Consider the following 19,972-nt stretch of genomic DNA (forward strand, 5'->3'; position numbering starts at 1 on the left):
TAGTTGTTTCTCAGTATGTTCCTGAGCTGGCATTTGCTGTGTTAGTCATTTGACTGAGGCCCTACGTTTGGGGCAGAGCAGCAGTGGCACAAACACTTGGCCCCAGGTACCCATGTTGACTCATCCGCTGTGGGGGGCATCAGCTCTACTGCTCAGCTAAGCCTCTGCCTGCCAGACAGCTTCACTTCAAAGGCACATTTTCCAAAAGCTCTTAAGGTTAATTAACGGAGAGGAAAACACCTTAAGATCTCAATTCAGACTCTTGGTTCAACAGTAGAAGGAACTAGCATAGAGTTTGGTGAGTCCCAACCTCGGCCACCATGGGGTTCCTGAGGGTAAAGGCTGTGGGCCAACACCTATGCATAATGCACCTCCGTCTCATCCTCTGCGGAAAGGAGCAAACCGCAGGCGAAGTCCTAAGCTTGCCATAAGACACAGCAAATTTAAGGCTACAGCAGGGCTCCTAGCTAACTGCAGCCAGCAAGGGACCAGACGCCTGATTCAAAACACAACACTTGAAAGGGCACAAAAGTTGTCAGAATCAAAGGGGTCCACTGTGCCAATCCCAGAGGCTTTAAGGGGGCTTTAAGGAAGGGTATACGTGTAAGGAAGCAGGAGTAACTGACAAGAGCTATCACAAAGGCTACCTGCCAGAACCACAAAGATGACCACAAGCCCCACCAGGGGCATCTGCCTGACAGCATTCTGATCTTGGCCTCACACCATCTGTGTCATTGATCCTTGTAGTCTTGGATAACAGAGTAAGAATGGCTTCTGACCACCAACCACCCCACCACCACCATTTAATCTTTAAGACCCTCCACTTGCCTCAGCCTCCTTGGATACACACACACGTCATGGCGGCACACACAGTCCTCTGCAGTGCTCTCCCTGAATAAACTCACTCCAGTCTCAAAGACGTCTACTTGTCTTTTAGATTTTGACGAAGGGACACAAGGCACATCACCTAAGGTAGAGCAATTAGCCAAGGAGGAAAGGAGACAAACGAGCAATTAACTGGAGAAAGAAAGAAAAAAATACTCTCAATCTTCAAGAGCCCGGGGCCACATGCTTTAAAATAACAAATGTCTCCTTTCCCTGCCAGAGGTGACCTGTGAAGATGGCTTGCTCCCCTCTTGACACAGAAAACCCTCCAAAATCATGCAAATCAAGAGGTTCGAATCTTCGTGTTGAGTTTAAGAACACCCGGGAAACTGCCCAGGCCATCATGGGTAGACATATCCAAAAGCCACCAAGTGTCTGAACGATGTCACTTTAAAGAAGCCATGTGTGCCATTTTGGTGGTATAACAGTGGAGTCGGGAGGTGCGCCCAGGCCAGACAGTCGGGCTGGACTCAGGGCCGGTGCTGAACCTTTGCTGCTCATGCTTAAAGATGCGGAGAGCAATGCTGAACGTAAGGGTTTGGATGTAGATTCTCTAGTCATTGAACAGATCCAGGTGGACAAGGCACTTAAGATGAACTTACAGAGCCCATGGCCAACTTAACCAGCACATGAGCTCTCCCCTGCCTCAGTGACATGATCCTCACTGAAAAGGAGCAGATTGTTCAAAAGCCAAAAATAAAAAAGATACCCCCAGAAGAAACTGAAGAAACAAAAACCGATGGCATGGGAATAAATTCAGCATAAAATAAATGCAGATGAAAGTAAATAAAATAATAAAATAACAAATGTTTGACCAATGACTGAGCCAAATTTTTAGACTATTTGAGTAGAGCAATGTGGAGAGAGCATGAACTTTTCCAGCTTTGAAAAGGAGCCCTGCAGGACATGGCAACTCCCGTCTGTCATCTCAGCACTTGGGATGCTGAAGCAGGAGGGATGCCATGAGTTGAGGACCTATCAGATGATTCCCAGGTCATCCCAGTCTACAGAGGGAGACCTTGTCAAAGGAGAAAAAGAGAAGGAAGAAAGAGGAGGACCATAGAGGAATCTTGAAACATTTCTAAAAGCTTAAGCATCCACATGTTCTGAGTCACATCCTGAGAGGGAGAAAGCTGCTCAATACCGTAGAGGGGGAGACAGAAGAATCAGGTGATCAAGATAAATCCAAGGCCACTCTGGGCTACACGAGACCCTGTTTTAAAAGATAAAAAACAAAAACAAAACAAAAAAAACAGAAAAGGATGTTGCTTCTATTTCCCCCACAAACCCACCTAACTTTAGCTCATTTCTCCATTAAAGTCCAAATGGGGAACCCCAGGTTGTCACTATTTTTTCAGGCCACACCACGGCTTCCAATGATACTTCTTTGTTTGAGTGAGAGTATAAAATGTGTTCTTTATTTTGACATCACCCAACACAAACTTCCAACCTCCCTAGGTGTGTAACCTGTAGATCCTCAGCCAGTGTTTGAAGGATGAACAAAGAAACAAAAGGGCAGATGGATGGATGGATGGATGGATGGATGGATGGATGGATGGAAGTTAGTGGATAGATAGATTTGAAGGTAGATGGCTAGACAACGGATGGGTATACATATGGACAGATGTGTGGATAGAAGCAGTGTGTGTGTGTGTGTGTGTGTGTGTGTGTGTGTGTGTGTGTGTGTTGTACCTAAGTAGGTCAATGATGGATGAGTAGGTGAGTGAATGAATGAGTGAACAACTACATAAGCAAATAAATGAGTGGTTTGGTACCTGGATGGATGTGTAGATGGACGAAGGGACGGTGGATAAGGGAATGGCTGAATGGATAAACACGTGATTGGATGGATGGATGGATGGATGGACAGATGACGAGTGGGGAGGTAAGAGGTAGATTCAGGGGTTCATGAGTAAGTAAATGAATGTGTGGGTGGATGAGTAAGTCGATGAGTAGATGAATAAATAGACGAAAAGATGAGTGGGTAAATAGATATCTCACTGAAAAATGTAAGAGTCCCTGAGTCATACCACACTCAAGGTCAGAACAAGGACGTCCTTGTTTCCCCTATCTCATTAGAATAAACAGTGAGCCACTTCCAAGCCCTCCTAGGGCTTGGCCAACCTATTATTATTATTTCTCTCCTCAAGGACTAGGCATCTGTCTTAGGCCTGTAAAGAATGTCTGGTGTGCCCAGGGCCAGCCTCCTGTTCTGAGTAGCCCAGGCTGGCCCAACACATCTCACTAGTCTCTATACATTACTGGAGCAAGACAGCTAAGATCTGCCTAATGGATAAATAAAAAGACTGAACAACACATAAAAAATAAAATAAACCACCCTGATTCTACCATCCAGAAACAGAGGAAAAGTTATCAATTTTGCATGTAACTTCCCATTATTTTTCATTAGAAAATACATATTTTGAATACAAAATGAATCACACTGATATATACTGATAGATAGATATATCACTTTATATCAGTTTTCCCTCACAACAGCTTAATAATTTCTTTACTTAATACTCCTCAGAAACATACCATCCCATTACAGAAATACACTGTGATTTATTTCACTCACCCCTTTGCATTATTTCTGATGCTTATTGTTCAAAGCTCTGCTGCGATGGACTTTACAGCTCTATTTTTAGACACACGGAGTCATTTCCTCAGAAGTCTCTGTTGTAGAACAGCTCCATTAAAAGGCTGTACAGAAGCATGAGGCTCTTCTTGCAAGTCGCCAGATTGTCCTCGGGAAAAGCTGTGCTAATTCACACTCCTGTGAAGAGTGAGAGCCCGTGCAGCTGGCACTGTACCTGCGCTGGTTTTAAAACAAACATGGAAGCAGGTTGCCTCAGGAGATCAGCTCTTTTTCATGCCACACAAACACCTTCAAGCTGCACAGTTTCTACCACCCAATTTGCTGCTGCACTGCTGGGTGGCGGGGGTGGGGGGGTTAGAAAGTGCCAGAACCACACACTAAAGGACCTGTTGCCTCACTCAAAACAGCAATGGGGATGTAGGCTCAATTTTCTTAACAATTATATTTTATTACGAATTTATAAACCAAGAGTATCTCACTTATAACCCGACTAGCCTAAACAATAAGAAAGGGAGATTAAAGAACACAGTAATGAAACAGGGAGGATATCAGTTCTGAGGAACGATTCTCCTGGCACAGTCAGCAGGATTTCTTCTGCTGGAATCTGAACCAACTGGAACCTGGAGCCTCAGCCGGAGCCCAGAGCCCCGAAGCCTTCCCTCAAGCAGTTCTTTCTAGGAGTATCTCGAAGTGGAGCGATGAACAGCCAAAACTATCCCAAGTCTCTCCAAAAAGCACCCACTCTCCTGTTCTGGGCTCATTATGTATAGCTCCTCCCAGAGTCTGCCCACGGATGTTTTTCAGCTGGCCACAATCAAGCTCCTGCACAAGGTGGTTCATCTTCTAGTGGATTAACATCACCTGTTCTCTCACAAGTCTGTTCCTAATCCCACTCTTGGGATTATAACAAAAACACGTTTATCTCCCCTTCAATGGGGCCCAGGCTGAGTCCTCGGATCAGCAATCAGGCGCTCTTTCTGCTCTTCCAGAGGACCCGATTTTGTTCCCAGCATCCACATCAAACACCCTGCAACTCCAGCTCCAGGGATCCAACACTGCCTCCTGGCCTCTGTGGCACTTACACGCCTATGATGCACATACTGACATGAAGGCACACACATACACATATACAGAAATAAGTAGTGTTTAAAAGAACAGTGTTGAGGGCTGGGAGAACGGTGCGGCTGTTCTGATACTGAAGTGCTTGTCAGGCAAGCAGGAGCACAGGGTTAGAGCTCTAGCGCCCACCGTGTCACACACGGCGTGGTGACGTGTGCTTGTGATCCCAGAGGTGAGGCAGAAAGAATTTTCCCAGCACCCACGTCAGGCAGCTCCTAGGGATCAGACACTGTTTTATGGCCTTTGTAGGCATGCACCTGAGTGTACACATGGAAATCAGGGGGGAAGAGATAAGACCAAAAATAAATCTTGAAAAATATAGTCCCTTCCACCCAGCGTCACGGTGTACCCATTAACCATCCTCTTTGCTCACCTCCCTCCCCCCCGCCATATTCCTCCCAGCATCTGGTAACCGATGTTGTGTCATCTCCCTTGAAATCAGCTTTTTAAAGCTTCCGTGGCTAAGGAAGAGCATTCTTCTTCCTGTGCCTCACTAATTCCACTCCACAGACGATCCTCCAGCTCCATCCGTGTCCCTACAAGGGCCAGGCCTCCATGTTTCAGTTTCATGGTTTTCCGTTGTCTGTGTGTAGACTGCGTTCTATTTCTCCATCCATCTGCACGTGGGCACCTAGGTTTGCCCTGAAGGTTGGCTCATGTGAGTGCCTTTGCTCTAATAAATGAGACCCGAGACCCGTCGTGGTAACAGGTGCTTGTTCAGGGAAGAAGGTTGAGAAAGTAGAAAGAATGGGAGCAGGGTGCCCACCTAGCATTCCGTTTTCCAGAAACAGCCATTAACGGCTTTGTGTGCTTTCCCCTCGAGGATAGCTTTTATTTTCCTGTGGGTGTCATGGTGATGTGGCAGTGAGGTCCTGCTTGTTTTCCTACTTGCCAACACACTGTAAGCATTTTTTTTAAAAATCTTGTTACAAACTCCTGGGAAACTAAAGTGTAACAAGTGTCTCCTCTTCCTTCAAATGGGTGGAACAAAGCTGATCCCCATCCCTGAGAAAGCAGGAAGCTACATTAACAATGGTTAATAAAAGTGAGGTGCCAGAGCCAGGCGCGGTGGTGCATACATTTAATCCCAGCACTTGGAAGGCAGAAGCAAGCGGATCTCTGTGAGCATAGCTCAGTGGTAGAGCACTTGTCTGCCATGCACAAGGCACTAGAGTCCATGCCCAGAACTGAAAAAAATAAACGATATTAAAAATGCTATGACAATAAGCAACACTGTGCTAGAACATCAGCACACATCTGTTAGTTCTTTGCCTTAACACACGTGACCACCCTGGTGAGCTCATTCAGAAGACAATCAGGTGTGTGTAGAGGATGACAGTCACCCACCTCTGCCTTAAGCCACGCAGGAACAGCTACACAGCTTCTGGCCAAAGCAGTGGCTTGGCTCCGGGCATTTTCAGCAGCACAATTCCAGAAGTACAGAGCCCAATGCTGCAGTTCAAGTGCTCCCACGGCAGTGTAGGGGCTGGCCACACTAGCACTTCAAGCACAGCCACCAGCAGGATGGGGCTGTGGCTCCCATGCGACCTCGGACAGAAGCAGTCAAAAGAAAACACCAAGCCCTCCATTTTGTTCCTACAGCACCACCACTTCTGTTCATCAATGTCTGGCCCCTCACTAGTGAGAACAGCCTTTAGAGTCAAGTGCAGAGCTTTCAGTTTGTAGTCTGTGCATCTTCTAGAAGTGTACCCACCCATAGAGCAAAGTTCACAGGGGACAGGGCGTTGCACCTACAAAAGGCCATTTCCCAGTTTCCTTGGCTGTAAGGTCTCATGCAACCCAAGCTGGCCTCAAACTCACCACATAATCAAAGACAGCCTGGAACTTCCAATTCTCCTTCCTGAGTGCTAGGACCATAGGTGTGTGCCCCACACCCAGTTTGTGCAGTGTGGAGATCGAACCCAGGGCTTCGTGATTGCTTAGGCAGACACCTTTCCAAATGAGGCAGAACAACAGCCCCTACCCCATTGCTTTTCATGTTTGTAGTGCAAAGGCAGACATATTTGCAAATGACTAACTGGCATAAGAAAAACTGGCCAATTTCATTAATAATCCAAACAAAGCCAGGCAGCGTGACACACGCCTTTAATCCCAGCAGTCGGAAGGCAGAGGCAAGCGGATCTCTGAGTTTCGGGCCAGCCTGGTCTACAGAGTGAGTTCCGGGACAGCCAGGGCTGCAGAGAAACCCTGTCTTAAAAAACCAAATCATCATCATCATCATCATCCAAACAAAAATACCGAGACAGCAATGCATTTCTTTTTCACAATACTAACTAGTAAGGCTAGAATAAAACCTCTCAGTAGAGTATTTTTACTCTTTTAGCAACAACTTCTTTTATATAAATGAACTAAGGAGTGATTCATAGTGGCACTGAGGGGCTGAGTATCAAGGCCTGAAGCTCCGTAGCTTGTAATAATACCTTCACTGTGAGTTGCAGGCCCCAAAAGAAGGGAAGATGAACAGGTCATTGGCCATTAGTCGGCCTCTGGCTCCCCTGATGAAGACTGAGTCCACATGTGGATAGGAATGAGGAAGGACTTAGGAGCTGGCCACTCTGGAAGGCCTCATGGACAAGGTCCAGGGTAGGCATGTCTGGGCACACTGTAGTAACAGGTCGGAGAGATGGAGCCACTCCTAGTTTTCTTTCTTTTTTAAAAAAAGATTTATTTATTATTTATACAGTATTCTGCCCACATGTGTACCTTGTCCACCACAAGAAGGCACCAGATCTCATTACACATGGTTGCTGGGAATTGAACTCGGGACCTTCGGAAGAGCAGATGGTGCTCTTAAACCTCTGAGCCATCTCTCCAGCCCCGACTCCTAGTTTTCTATCTGGATTTACTATGCCTTATCCTAACTGTCAGGGACACATCAAAGCAGAATACCTACCTCGGTGAAGTGAAAGGAGAACCCTAAGCCGGCTCAGGGACAGCAGAGGTACCTCATGAGTGCATCAGTCATGGAAACCAAATGCAGGAAAAGCTCACCTGGGTACTCTTGGTCTCATAAAAGTTGTGACAAACAAATGAATGGATGTATACAATATGGTCTACCCAACAGGTGGAACGTAAATCAGCCAGTGAGAGGAATGAAGCTCTGACACACGCTCCAACACGGATGAAACTTAAAGAGAGTGTGCTAAGTATAATAAGTCAGGCACAACGAACAAATACTGTGTAATTCCACTTATGTGAGGTTCCTAGAATATGCGAATCTTACAGAAGAGAAGGAAGAGAGCAAGAAGGTGTGGGGGTGCATATCAGTAGCCCCACCCTTTGGGAAGCTGAGGCAGAAAGAAGACAAATTCAAGGCCAGCCTGTTACATAACAAGACCTTATCAATGACAGATAGATAGATAGATAGATAGATAGATAGATAGATAGATAGATAGATAATGTCAGTGCTTTGGGTAGGAAAATTAGAAGCTTTTGCTTAAAAGAATAAAAAGTTTCTTCTCGAGATTATGAAAATGGACTATGGTGGTTGATGATCTCATGACATGTGACCATAGTCAATGGTATATGATATTGCAAATGTAATCAGTGCCACTGGAGTGCACCTTTAAAATGATCAACATGCAAATGTTGCATTATGTACACGTATGCATACACAGATACTCATATATACAGCCACTCTTGGTGCCAAAAAATATATAATCCTGAATGTTGAAATCTGAAAGATCAAAGTGTATAAGGCTTAAAAACCTACAATTGGGGCCAGCAATATGCTTCAGTGGGCAAAGGTGCTTGCCACCAAGTCTGATGACCTGAGTTTGATTCCCCAGAACCAAACATGGAAGAGGACAGCTGCAAGTTGTCCCATGATCTCCACATGTACACTGTGGCATGTGCACATGTGCACACTTATACATACAAATTCAATGTAACTTTTAAACCCTAAATTCTAAATTCCCAAAAATTGCAACCCTGAAAACTGGAAACATTAAAATACTGACTTTCAGCTGCAAATATGATTTGTTACTGCCCAGCTAGTTGCCTCCTGCAGTGTACTCAACTTAAAAAATAAACAAGGGAGGGATGGAGGGATGGCTCAGAAGTTAAGAGCCATTGCTGCTCTTGCAAAGGACCTCGGTTTGACTCTCAGCACCCACATGGCATCTCACAAAGTCTGTAAATTCAGTTCTAGCTCCAGTGCCTCCTTCTGGCCTCTGTGGGCACCAGGCACACATGTTACACACAAACATACATGCAGGCAAAATGTTGATACACATAAAATCAATACATCTTTTTTTAATTACAAGACTGTACCAAAGCTGTGCTCTAATTCTGCCCTTCAGAATTATAATCAGCACGACCGTTGACGTGAGTACATCTTTATTTCATGCAGTGGTGTAAAGATAAAGCCTTGGCAGAAGAAGCTGGGCGTGGTGGCACTCGGGAGGCAGAGGCAGGTGGATTGCTGTGAGTTAGTTTGAGGCCAGCCTGGTCTACAAAGTGAGTCTAGGACACACAGAGAAACCCTGTCTCGGAAATAAAAATAGCCTTGGCAAAAGAAGTTAGTTCAGTGGTTAGGGATGTAGGGATGTGCGCTTCAGTTTTAAGTGATTGCCTGGCATACACAAAGCCCATTCAGCAGCATATGAGCAGGGCATGGTGGCGCTCACTCATAATCCCAGCACTCAGGAAGCAGGTGCAGAAGGACCAGGAATTTATAATCATCTTCAGCTACCTAGAGTTCTGGGCCAGCCAGAGATACATGAGACCATATCTCAAAAAAATAAAAATTAAAAAGAAAAAGAGGGGATGGAGATTTAGCTCTGTGGTAGAGCACTTGCTGAGCAAGCACTGGGCCCTGAGTTCAGTCCTCAGCTCCAAAAAGAAAGAAAGGGGGTGGGGGGGTGTTGTGGGAGGGAACAAAACTAAAACTAAAGCTGGTCCAAGCATATTCCCTAACCAGGCATCGGGTCTACCATATACATTGTGTGCTAGACAGTTTTATGTCAACTTAAGAACCTCTGTTAAGAAAACTGTCTCCAGACAGGCATGGTGGTGCAGGCCTTTAACGCCAGCCCTCAGGGAGGCAGAGGCAGGCGGATCTCTGTGAGTTAGAGCCCAACCTGGTCTATAAAGTGAGTCCAGGACAGCCAGGGCTATACAGAGAAATTCTGTCTAAAAAAAAAAAACAAAAACAAAAAACACCAAAAAAACAAAGCAGGCTGAGTAAGCCATAAAGAGCAGTAAGCAGCACTCCGTCATGGCCTCTGCATCAGCTCCTACCTCTGTCCTGATTGCCTTCAACGATAAACAGTGATGTTTACAGGTAAGCCACATACACTCTTTCCTCCTTGGGTTGCTTTTGGGTCATGGTGTTCCATCACAGCAGTAGGAATCCTAACTAAGACACATGGAATAAAGGAAACCAATGCAGTATTAATGCGCAGGTCACTTCTTTTGTTTTTACAGTCTTTTTCAACCTGAAATTCCTCTTTGTGATATTCATCACCCGTTGTAACAATGTATTTATTTTTATGACTGCAGAGCTTGACCCTGTCACTTCCCTCTGGGTGACAATTGGCAGGAAGGGCAGCTGGTTCACCTCTGCTCTCTTCATTTCATCCGTAATAAGCCTTGACCCCTGTGCAGGCTCTCCAAGAAATAGGCTATAAATGAGTTGAAATCGCTTTTATAAACACGCAGCGTATAATGCTGCGCTCCTCCAGTCGCCGTTGCTTTTTACAACTCTCTCTGCTGTGCATTTCATCTTTCATAGCCGAGCCATCTCATCAGTGTGAGGGATATGAATTGTGTAAAGATGTCTGGAGAGTTCTAAATTCATTTTATGCATGTTTTGCAAATTAGGCTCTGAGGAAATGCATTCTCACCCTCACAGACTTCCGACTTTGTGGGGAAGCGCGGTGCACATGCATAAAAATCGTTCCACTGCTCGGTGAAAGAAGGTACATCCTGCTGTACACCTGCATCTGTGAAAGAGGAATTTTCCCAAGGTTTCAGTTCTTTGGGCCCCTGTGTGTGCGATGCTGACCCCATGGTGGGGCTTGTGGCATCTCTTGAAAACACTTGGGTTGTCTAATGTCACATTTTAGACAATGACAGTTATAAAGCTGGGTGCACACACTTTTTGTTTTTGACCTTTGTCTTTATGGATACAGTTCATCAGTGTTAGTACGCCTGGTGCTCATCACTGTAAAAATATATGCCATTATTTACCTGTGTGTTATGTTAAGTGGCTCATGAGTTATTGTTTTTATATACTATTCAAATCTCCTTTTTAAAATGTGAATAAATTTCAAAAAGTTAAATTATTTCTTCCAGGATTTACAGCCAACATCTTAAATGTTCAGATTATGGTGTTTGAAATTGTGGCCATCGATTGATAGATTGATAGATTGATAGATAAATAATTGATAAATGGATGGCTGATAGATAGATAAGATTGATTGATGAGTGTAGTGGTTTGAACAAATATGGCCCTCATAGGCTCATAGGGAGCAGCACCACTGGGAGGTGTGGCCTTGTTGGAGGAAATGTGCCACTGCAGATGTGAGCTCTGCGGTCTCATATGCTGAAGCTACACCCAGCGTGGCACGCAATCTCTACTACTACATGCAGATCAAGATGTAGAACTCATTACTGGTAAAATAACGAAGGTTAAAACGCAGTGCTAAGTGTTTGGAACTCTGTGTAAATGGGATTTAATTGTGAGCACCCTCTCGATGCTTCAAGCAGCATGCATTAACAGACAGTTTAATTAAGCATTCCTAACCAAACCAGGCACACTTTTTCCATGAAACTCGGGGATGCTGGCATTTCTCACCCTTTCATCTTTAGCCCTCTGAGTACTACAAAGCACTTTTACATTACTTTGGTGTTTTTTTTAAGATAATAATAAAATAAAATAATAATGAATAATAATAATATATGAAACTAGGCGAGAGGTGGTGGCACGTGCCTTTAATCCCAGCACGGGGGAAGCAGAGGCAAGTGGATAGCTGAGTTGGAGGCCAGCCTAGTCTACAAAGTAAGTCTAGGAGAGCCAAGGCTACACAGAGAAACCCTGTCTCAAAAAGCCAAAAAGAAAGAAAAAGAAAGAAAGAAAGAAACTCTGTTTTTAAACTCCTTACCAGCTTAGTTATAAGGAATAATAGGCACCTCCATTTATGCAGGTCTGCAGGGTATAACACACATTGAAATTTAAAAGAATATTATTTTCACGTTGAAGCACAGATGTATATATTGTATAGATTTCAAACTCTTATGGACCCTTTCTTTCTTGCATTTATAACAAGTGTTTTATGTACCTATTATGCTCTGGGCACAAGCCATCCCTGGCAGGCATCCTAACTATTTTGCACTTGGTTCTTAAAGGCAAACTCAGTGCTCAACGGGTTAAATCTACTCAAAAAGGAAAAAAAAAGATTTAAAAAATTAAAAGATGTAGACCTCTCAGTTCCTTCTCTAGCACCCGCTCTGATGATAATGGACTAAACCTCTGAAACTCTAAGCCAGCAAAATCAATGTTTTCCTTTGTAACAAGAGTTGCTGTGGTCATAGTGTCTCGTCACAGCAACAGACACCCTGACTAAGGCGATGGGTTAGATAGATTGTAGATTAAAGAGGAGATGATAGTTTGATCTATAGAAAGAGAGAGAAAACAATATTTTAAGGAACTAGAAAAAGTGGTTCAGCAGTTAAAAGCACTTGTTGCTCTTCCAAAGTGCCCAAATTTGGTTCCCTGCACCCACGTGACAGCTCACAGCTGCCTGTGACTCCTGCTACAGGGGATCCAATGCCCTCTTCTGGCTTCCTCAAGCACCAGTACACATGTGGTATACACTCACTTAGACACAGGCAGACAGACAGACAGACAGACAGATATGCACACTATACATAAATAAAAAATCATTTTTAAAAATATTTAATATAAATGAAATTTTAAACAATTTATTGTTTTCATTGTGTATTGTTTCATAGCTTGATGGTAGCACAGCAAAGCTCAGGGATTGATCCCAGCAGGGGAAAAAAAATCTTTCTAATGCAAAGATATCTAAACTATAGAATAGCAAGGGCCATTTGCTGGACGCCCTGGCTCTCTTCTGGACTGCTGCTCTGATGTGGCTCCCTTCCTATTTGGCACTCACCAGGGACCATGGTCATTCTTACTATCCTAGAAGACCTTTGTCTCTTCTCGTCACTTCTCCGGTTTCTTTGTTACTTTATCATTTTGATTAAACATAGACTCACTGCTGCTTACTGAAAAAAAAATATGGACGCATGTATGAGATGTGCAATTTTTAAATTCTGCCTGACTTACTGTAAACCCCTGAGCTCTTCTGGGCTGAGCTCTGGTCCTTTTGTCTGGGCTATTTCCTTGAGCTATCAGTGTTTTCTCCTGACCTTCCAGCTTCTGAGATGATGCATTCATTTTTCTAAGCTTGGTCTTCTTGTTCAATTCTCCGTCTTCATCTTCTGATCCTTATTCTGTACTTTGCATTTCTGGAAGACTTTCGGGCTAGGCAGGACAATACACACCTTTAATCCTGGCACTCGGGGAGGCAGAGGCAGGCCGACCTCCTGAGTTCAAGGCCAGGCTGAGCTATTAGGGAGGGGGGTTCCATCCTCTAAAAGATTTTCAGGGGGCTGGAGAGATGGCTCAGAGGTTAAGAGCACTGGCTGTTCTTCCAAAGGTCCTGAGTTCAATTCCCAGCAACCACATGGTGGCTCACAACCATCTTTAATGAGATCTGGTGCCCTCTTCTGGCATGCAGGCACACATGGGGGCAGAGTACTGTATAAATAATAAATAAATAAAATCTTTTAAAAAAAAGATTTTCAGGCTCTCAGTGATCTTTGGGGGTTGGGGGAGGGCCGACTGTCAATCACTGAGGCAATGCCGTCCCTGAATGATCTGGATGGAAGCATTTGCCTAAGGCATGAACCAAAGGCATCCATTCCCGCTCAGCGGCTCAGCTTTTTTTTATTCTCTAAACGACATCTTTTAAGGAACAGAAATGCTACGTTTTAATGAGCTACAAATGATTAATCTTTTATGTTATAATTAGTGCCTTTTGTGTCTTATTTAGGAAACCTCTGGGGGCCCCAAAGAGATGGCTCAGCAGCTTAGAGCCAGTGCTGCTCTTGCAGAGGGTCTGACTTTGGTCCCCAACACTCAATGCTGGGTGGCTCACAACCACCTGTAACTGTAGTAATAACCAGAACCCAGTGCCTCTGGCCCCTGCAGGCCCCTGCACTCACATGCACTTAACACACACACACACACACACACACACACACACACACACACACACACCCGAGAGCGCATAGCTAATACTAAAATAATCTTGTTTAAAAAGAAATCTTCGCCTACCTGGAGGTCACAGTAACATACTTTGCCAGAGGCGTTACTCTTTTCCCCTTCACAGTTAGCGCTATACTCCAGCTCAAAGTGGCTTTGCTGTGCAGCGTGAGGCATCCATGTTCTCGGGAAAGCTTGCCTCGTTCTCTTTCTTCCAAGCTAGAAAGTCTTTGCGCGTGGCTGACAATCCTTGATGTGCTCACACGCTACACTGGCTCAGGCAGACGAGGACTAGAAAGATGCTCCGCAGTGAAGAACTCCTACTGCTCTTGCAGGGGACCCAAGTTTGGTTCCCACCAGGCAGCTCACGACACTCTGCAACTCCAGTTCCAAAGGACTCCACGACCCCTGGCCTCCACAGGCACCTGCTTGTACACGATGCACATAAACTGACACACATACACATCTTTTTATTATTATTATTATTATGAGAAGCTAAACTCTGTTTGGAAATCACAAGTGTAGGACTGGGTGAGTAAGAGTTCTGGCTGTGCAAGCAGGAGAGCCTGAGTTCAGATACTGGGGCTGGGGGAGGGGTGCGTGCAGAGACAGGAGGATTACTGTGGCTTGCTGTTCATCAGATGCGCTGGCTAGCTGCATGTCCACCTGACGAAGCTAGAACCATCTGAGAGGCGGGAGAGCCTCAGCTGAGAAAATGCCTCCCTAAGCTTGGTCTACAAGCAAGCCTGTGGGGCATTATCTTAATTAGTGATTGATGTGGGAAGGGTGGCCCCATTGTGGCTGATACCGCCCTGGGCTGATGGTTGCTCGGTTCTATAAGAAAGCAGCCTGAGGAACAAGCCAGTAGGTAGCACGTCTCCATGGTCTCTGCATCAGCTCCCGACTCTAGGTCCCCACCCTGTTTGAGTTCCCGCCTTGGCTTCCCTTGTGGCCTGTGATTCAGAATATGTAAGCCAAGTAACCCCTCCCCATCCACCTCCAACCTGCCTTCCTCTGGCTTCTGCACATGTACAGGCATGCACATGCACACACATGTAGGTGTGCATCACACTCACACACAAAAAGAAGCCACACGCTTGTGGGTGTGAGAAGTCAACTATGAAGGTCCCCGTTAAGTTCATCTGGGAAATCTACATGTATCCGTCCTCTCTAAAAAGAGAGACTCCTTATGTCTCCAGCGGAGAAATCAGTGTTCCAACGAGTGTGAGAGGAGAGAGTTCATGACCCATGATCCGGGCAACCACCTCCTGAGGAGGAGAGGGGTCTCAACCCTGACTGCGCCTAAGAGCGATCCCCAAGCCCCACCCCACCCCCCACGCCTCCATGTTTTGAAAGCTCAACTGAGTACATTAGGCTGCTTTTCCATTTTCTCCACCGGCTGGGGATTCAGCTCTCTCAAATCTGCTGAAGAAGTCGCCACCCGCCCATCTGTTCCCAGACTTCTCCACAGCACTGCTGTTCTCTTCGAATGTTCTTGAAAGCCTATGTCTTTTAAAACCTAGCTCGCTGTAGTGAGGTGGGGAGCGGGGTGGATGACCAAAATTAGAATGTTCAATCTGCCAGCGTTACCTGGAAGTTACAGGGACAGGCTTCTTTTCCAGTAAGTATAATTTTTAAAACAGAGCAATTAACATTTTGTTTCAAGAAATACAGACTTTTCGATCTAATCCTTAAACATCTGTGAATTTATCCCAAAGAAATGCACAAGTTTTACTCCCACAGCCATGGTCATGTTATTAATAGAGCAAAAAATTTAAAGCACACTTAAACGCTCAACAGTATAGGGATGATTTTAAAAAAAAACAATGGTACCACCTGGCAAAATTCTGAGCCAACGAAAATAATAAGTACAAGTGATATTTATGACAGGGAAGATGATCGAATTGTGACTAGACAGTGGAACACAAGGAAACAGGACTGTAGGCTGAGATTCATCCCAGCTCAGGAAAAAGAAAAGAAAGGAGGAAGCCACACACCCAAGGAAGAGGAAGAGTGGGAGGAAAGAAGACATGGAATGCAAGATACGGAGGAAAAACAAAATTGTCAACACTGTTGCCTTTACTCTCTCATTTGTTTTCTCTGAAAGTATCAAAAATATAACTAGGAGCTGAAGAGATGCCTCACCAGTTCAGAGCAACTGCTGCTGTTCCAGAGGACTTGAGTTCAGTTTCCAATCCCCACATCTGGCAGCTCACAACTGCCTGTAACTCCAGATCCAGGAGACCCAACACTGTCTTTTGACCTGTATGGGCATCTGAACGTACATGCATGAGCACACACATATATACACATAAATAAAAATAAAATAAATCTTTGAAAAAAATGTAACCGGGAGCTGGGAATGTAGTTCAGTTGGGGTAGTGCTGTCCTACCACACACAGAGCCTTAGGTCTGACTCCCCAACACTGCATAAGAGCAGGCATGGCTAATGCCAACGTTCGGACAATGAGACACACACGCCTGCTTCAGAATTTGAAATACTGCCTTGCCTTCCTTCAGCCATCACCGTTGACTCCCTAATGCTGCAATCTGCTTTTATGCCTCTATGTGACACACAAGATCCTCTGCCTGGAAAGTGTGGGGGACTATGAAACGCCCAAACTGTTGGACCGCCGCCCCCGACCTCCCGCAATGCCAAGCTCAAGACACCCATGTTCATCTGGTGACACTGACCCAAATTACAGTTACAAAGGGCAAGAGGGAGCGATCAGCAAACATCTGTAGACCAGCCTTCCCAACCCATCTCCGGAGAAATGGCAGAGCCTGCAGGCCACAGCTGCAGATGGCAAGACTGGCTCAGAGCACGGGCTCTGTGATAATTATCATTACTTAACATCATCCCACAAGGAGCCATTAGTGGAACAAGGCTGGAAATTAGAGACAAACAGTCCCCGTCTCTGCAAATCCACGCGTGCAAGACCCCGGTAGCACAGTGAGGGGTGGGAAAGCTGAGCTCGGTAGGACTGTAATTACGTCTAACTCCAGCCCCCCAAGCCCAAAATACCATCTTGTCACATGGCTTGTCACCCCAGTGTCGCTCAGTCCATCAGAACTTGTCATCTTTCCTCGGTTGCATTCCAGTTCCCACAAAATGTATACATTAGTGGGGAAAGGCCTGTGTTGGAGCATTCTTTCTTAAACCTGTTGAAACTTTATCCCAGCTTGGCTCCTTCTTCCAGACTGAGAGAATGTTCGCTTATGTTGGACAGGACTCCGCTGTGGCCCTGGTATGAACTGTCTGCATTGAAGGGACTCTTGGATGACCCTGCCCAGCAGGAGGTACGGAGATGCTCTAAGAGTCACCCTCAAGGGCAAAGGGAAATCTGTCCCTGAGGATATATTAACTTTCAACCTGACAGGAGTTAAAACAGTGCTTCTCAACATACGGGTGGCGCCCCCTTTAGTGGTTGAAGGACCCTTTCACAGTAGTCACCTAAGACTATTAGAAAACACAGATCCTAGCACTACATTTGTAATAGTAGCAAAATTACAGTTATGAAGTGGCAACAAAAATAATTTTATGGTGGGGGGTGGGTTCTGTCACCACAACATGAGGAACTGTGTTTAAGGGTGGCAGGCAGCATTAGGAAAGTTGCAAGCCACTGCTCTAGATTCGCTAAGAAAATGAGCATGTCTGTGGTGGGGTTTCCAGACCCACCTTGAATGTGTTGGCACCAGAGCAGGCATCCTGTTGTGTGACAGGGAGCCCACCACAGGCCGAAGTACCAACAACACTAAAGTCCCAACATGATGAACCATGAGCTGGGGTTACTTACAGGAACATGGGTGAGAGGTTACTTACAGGAACATGTGTGAGGGGTTACTTACAGGAGCAGAAATGGCTCCGCGACAGCTGCATCACCAAAGCCCACCCCAGAGCATGGTTGACAGCTCACAAAAGCTGGCAACCTGGAGCACACTGCACAGCCTCCAGGCAGCTCACCAGGTGGGAAACTACATCTCTTCCAGGATGAGTTCTGCTTCTTCCGAGCAGCTGGTCTGGTCTGAGAGTCTTCCTCGGAGCTTGGCTCTGCCCTTCTGAGAGGGACTCTCAGCCTTTGTTGCTTACTCTGGCAAGGGAGGGCCTAGGGGATCTGGTGGGTTTCAGCTCTTTTGAGTTGTTTACCTTCCTGCTTAAGGAGCTTCCCTGCAGAAAGGAATGTTTCAATCTCAGAGGAAACTGTTACACAACAGCTCCCAGAACAATAAACAGAAGGCAAGCAGGGAGCTAGCAGCCCATCTCTCTCTCTGTCTCTGTATCTCTGTCTCTGTCTCTCTCTCTGTCTCTGTCTCTCTCTCTGTCTCTGTCTCTCTCTCTCTCTCTCTCTGTCTCTCTCTCTCTCTCTCTCTGTCTCTGTCTCTCTCTGTCTCTGTCTCTCTCTGTCTCTGTCTCCCTGTCTCTGTCTCTCTGTCTCTCTCTCTGTCTCTCTGTCTGTCTGTCTCTGTCTCTCTCTCTCCCTCCTTCCCTCCCTCCCTCACTCGCTCCCCCCCCCCTCTCTCTCTCTCTCTGGCAATGGATGTATAGGAACGGCTGCCTCATTCTTTCTGGCACCATGGTGGACCCTCTAACTGTGAGCTAAATAAACGCCTCTTTCTTTCCCCAAGCTGCTCAGTATTTTATCACAGTGACTGAAAAGATCATTAGAATAGCAGTACAGTCTTTTCTGTACAAAATTACTTTCCCTGAGGGATCACAGGGCAGGGCCCTGCCTTCCCCAAGCCAAAGTCTCTTATACTGAACAACTGCTGGCATATGCCTCAAAAAGGGAGCCTGGATATCAAGGGATAATGGTGACCCCAGCTCCTCTACTCTGGGATTTCTGCCCCTGTCTGATTTTTCCTGTCTAACAAGCTCTCGGGATTCTGCCCACTCAGGAGCCAGCCCCTCCAGCCAGGACTAGATACTTTCCCAATGAACTCCCTATGCCAAAGTCCAGAGTACACTTCCATTGCTTACAACCTACCTGGCTCACCCCTGCTCCTTCCTCAGCCCAGGGTCCTCATCTGGGCATCTGGAACGCCCTGCATCTGGGAGCTACTGTGCTAACCTCCTCCAAGACAGTCTCATGCCTGGAACCAAGTGCCCCTTTGCAGCACTCAGATCTCCACTTGCTACCAATCCCTCCTCCCCACTTCCTTTCCCCCCACCCAACCCCTACCCCACCCCAAGCTTGTCCCATCACAGCCCACTTACCGTGTGGCTGGCAAGGGCCACTCAAGCTGCTTCATGAACAAGAATGACCATCCCACCTTGTGGCCAGCTCTGGGACTGCCTGCCCCTCAGCTCCTCCCCCATACCCAAGCGTGTGTGTGTGTGTGTGTGTGTGTGTGTGTGTGTGTGTGTGTGTGTGTGTGTGTGTGTGTTTGCCCCCAGCTGCAGCACAGCAGGCCCCACAGCTCCTCTCAAACCTCCTTCTTCTCCAACCTCTGCACTGCTTAAAGCTCGCTCTTCCCGTCTCCAGCCAGCAGGATTCCCTCAGTCCTTCACAGCCTGCTGAAAAGCCACCACCATCACCCACCCCTAGCCCAAGTGACTCCTACCCCGCTCCACTCAGGACCTTTTATGTTATAGTACTTACCAGGCCCTCGGCCCTGCTGTTCAATGGGATTGGAACCTGGCTCTGTATCTGCTAACAGACATAACCAACTCACAGTGGGAACAGAGAGTGTCTCATGAAGACATCCCATTTAGGACTGAGTATTCCAAAATCGCTCAGTCCCCGTGCATTGCCCAGTTGCGGTGCTCGGTGTTAGTTCCCATCTCCTGCAAGAGAAGCGAGTGATGGCTGAGTGAGGCGCTGACCTATGGGGATAGCAGAATCTCAGTAGGAGTCACGTCATTGCTCTGTTTCTTTAGCAGAACAATATCATTTGGTTTTCCCCTAAGCCCTTGGCCTATCCAGCCTCCCACGGCCACCCAAACAGTGTCAGGCATGGGTTCCATCTCATGGAATGGGCCTTCAATGCAACCAGAGAGTAACTGGTCACTCCCACAACGTTTGTGCTCCTATTGCACCCATAGGTCCTGCCGGCAGGTCACCATAGGAGAC

General features: G+C 46.2%; 1 pseudogene across 1 annotated transcript; it reads left to right on the top strand.

Moving 5' to 3' along the window:
* The first annotated feature begins 1,120 nt into the window (after nt 1-1,120).
* LOC311590132 (large ribosomal subunit protein uL22-like) lies at nt 1,121-1,692 on the top strand (annotated as a pseudogene). The gene has a single exon. The product of its transcript is annotated as a large ribosomal subunit protein uL22-like (transcript).
* The last annotated feature ends 18,280 nt before the right edge of the window (nt 1,693-19,972 follow it).

Source organism: Acomys minous, assembly GCF_964271855.1.
Source record: "Acomys minous genome assembly, chromosome: 2".
In the NCBI taxonomy this organism is placed as follows: Eukaryota; Metazoa; Chordata; class Mammalia; order Rodentia; family Muridae; genus Acomys; species Acomys minous.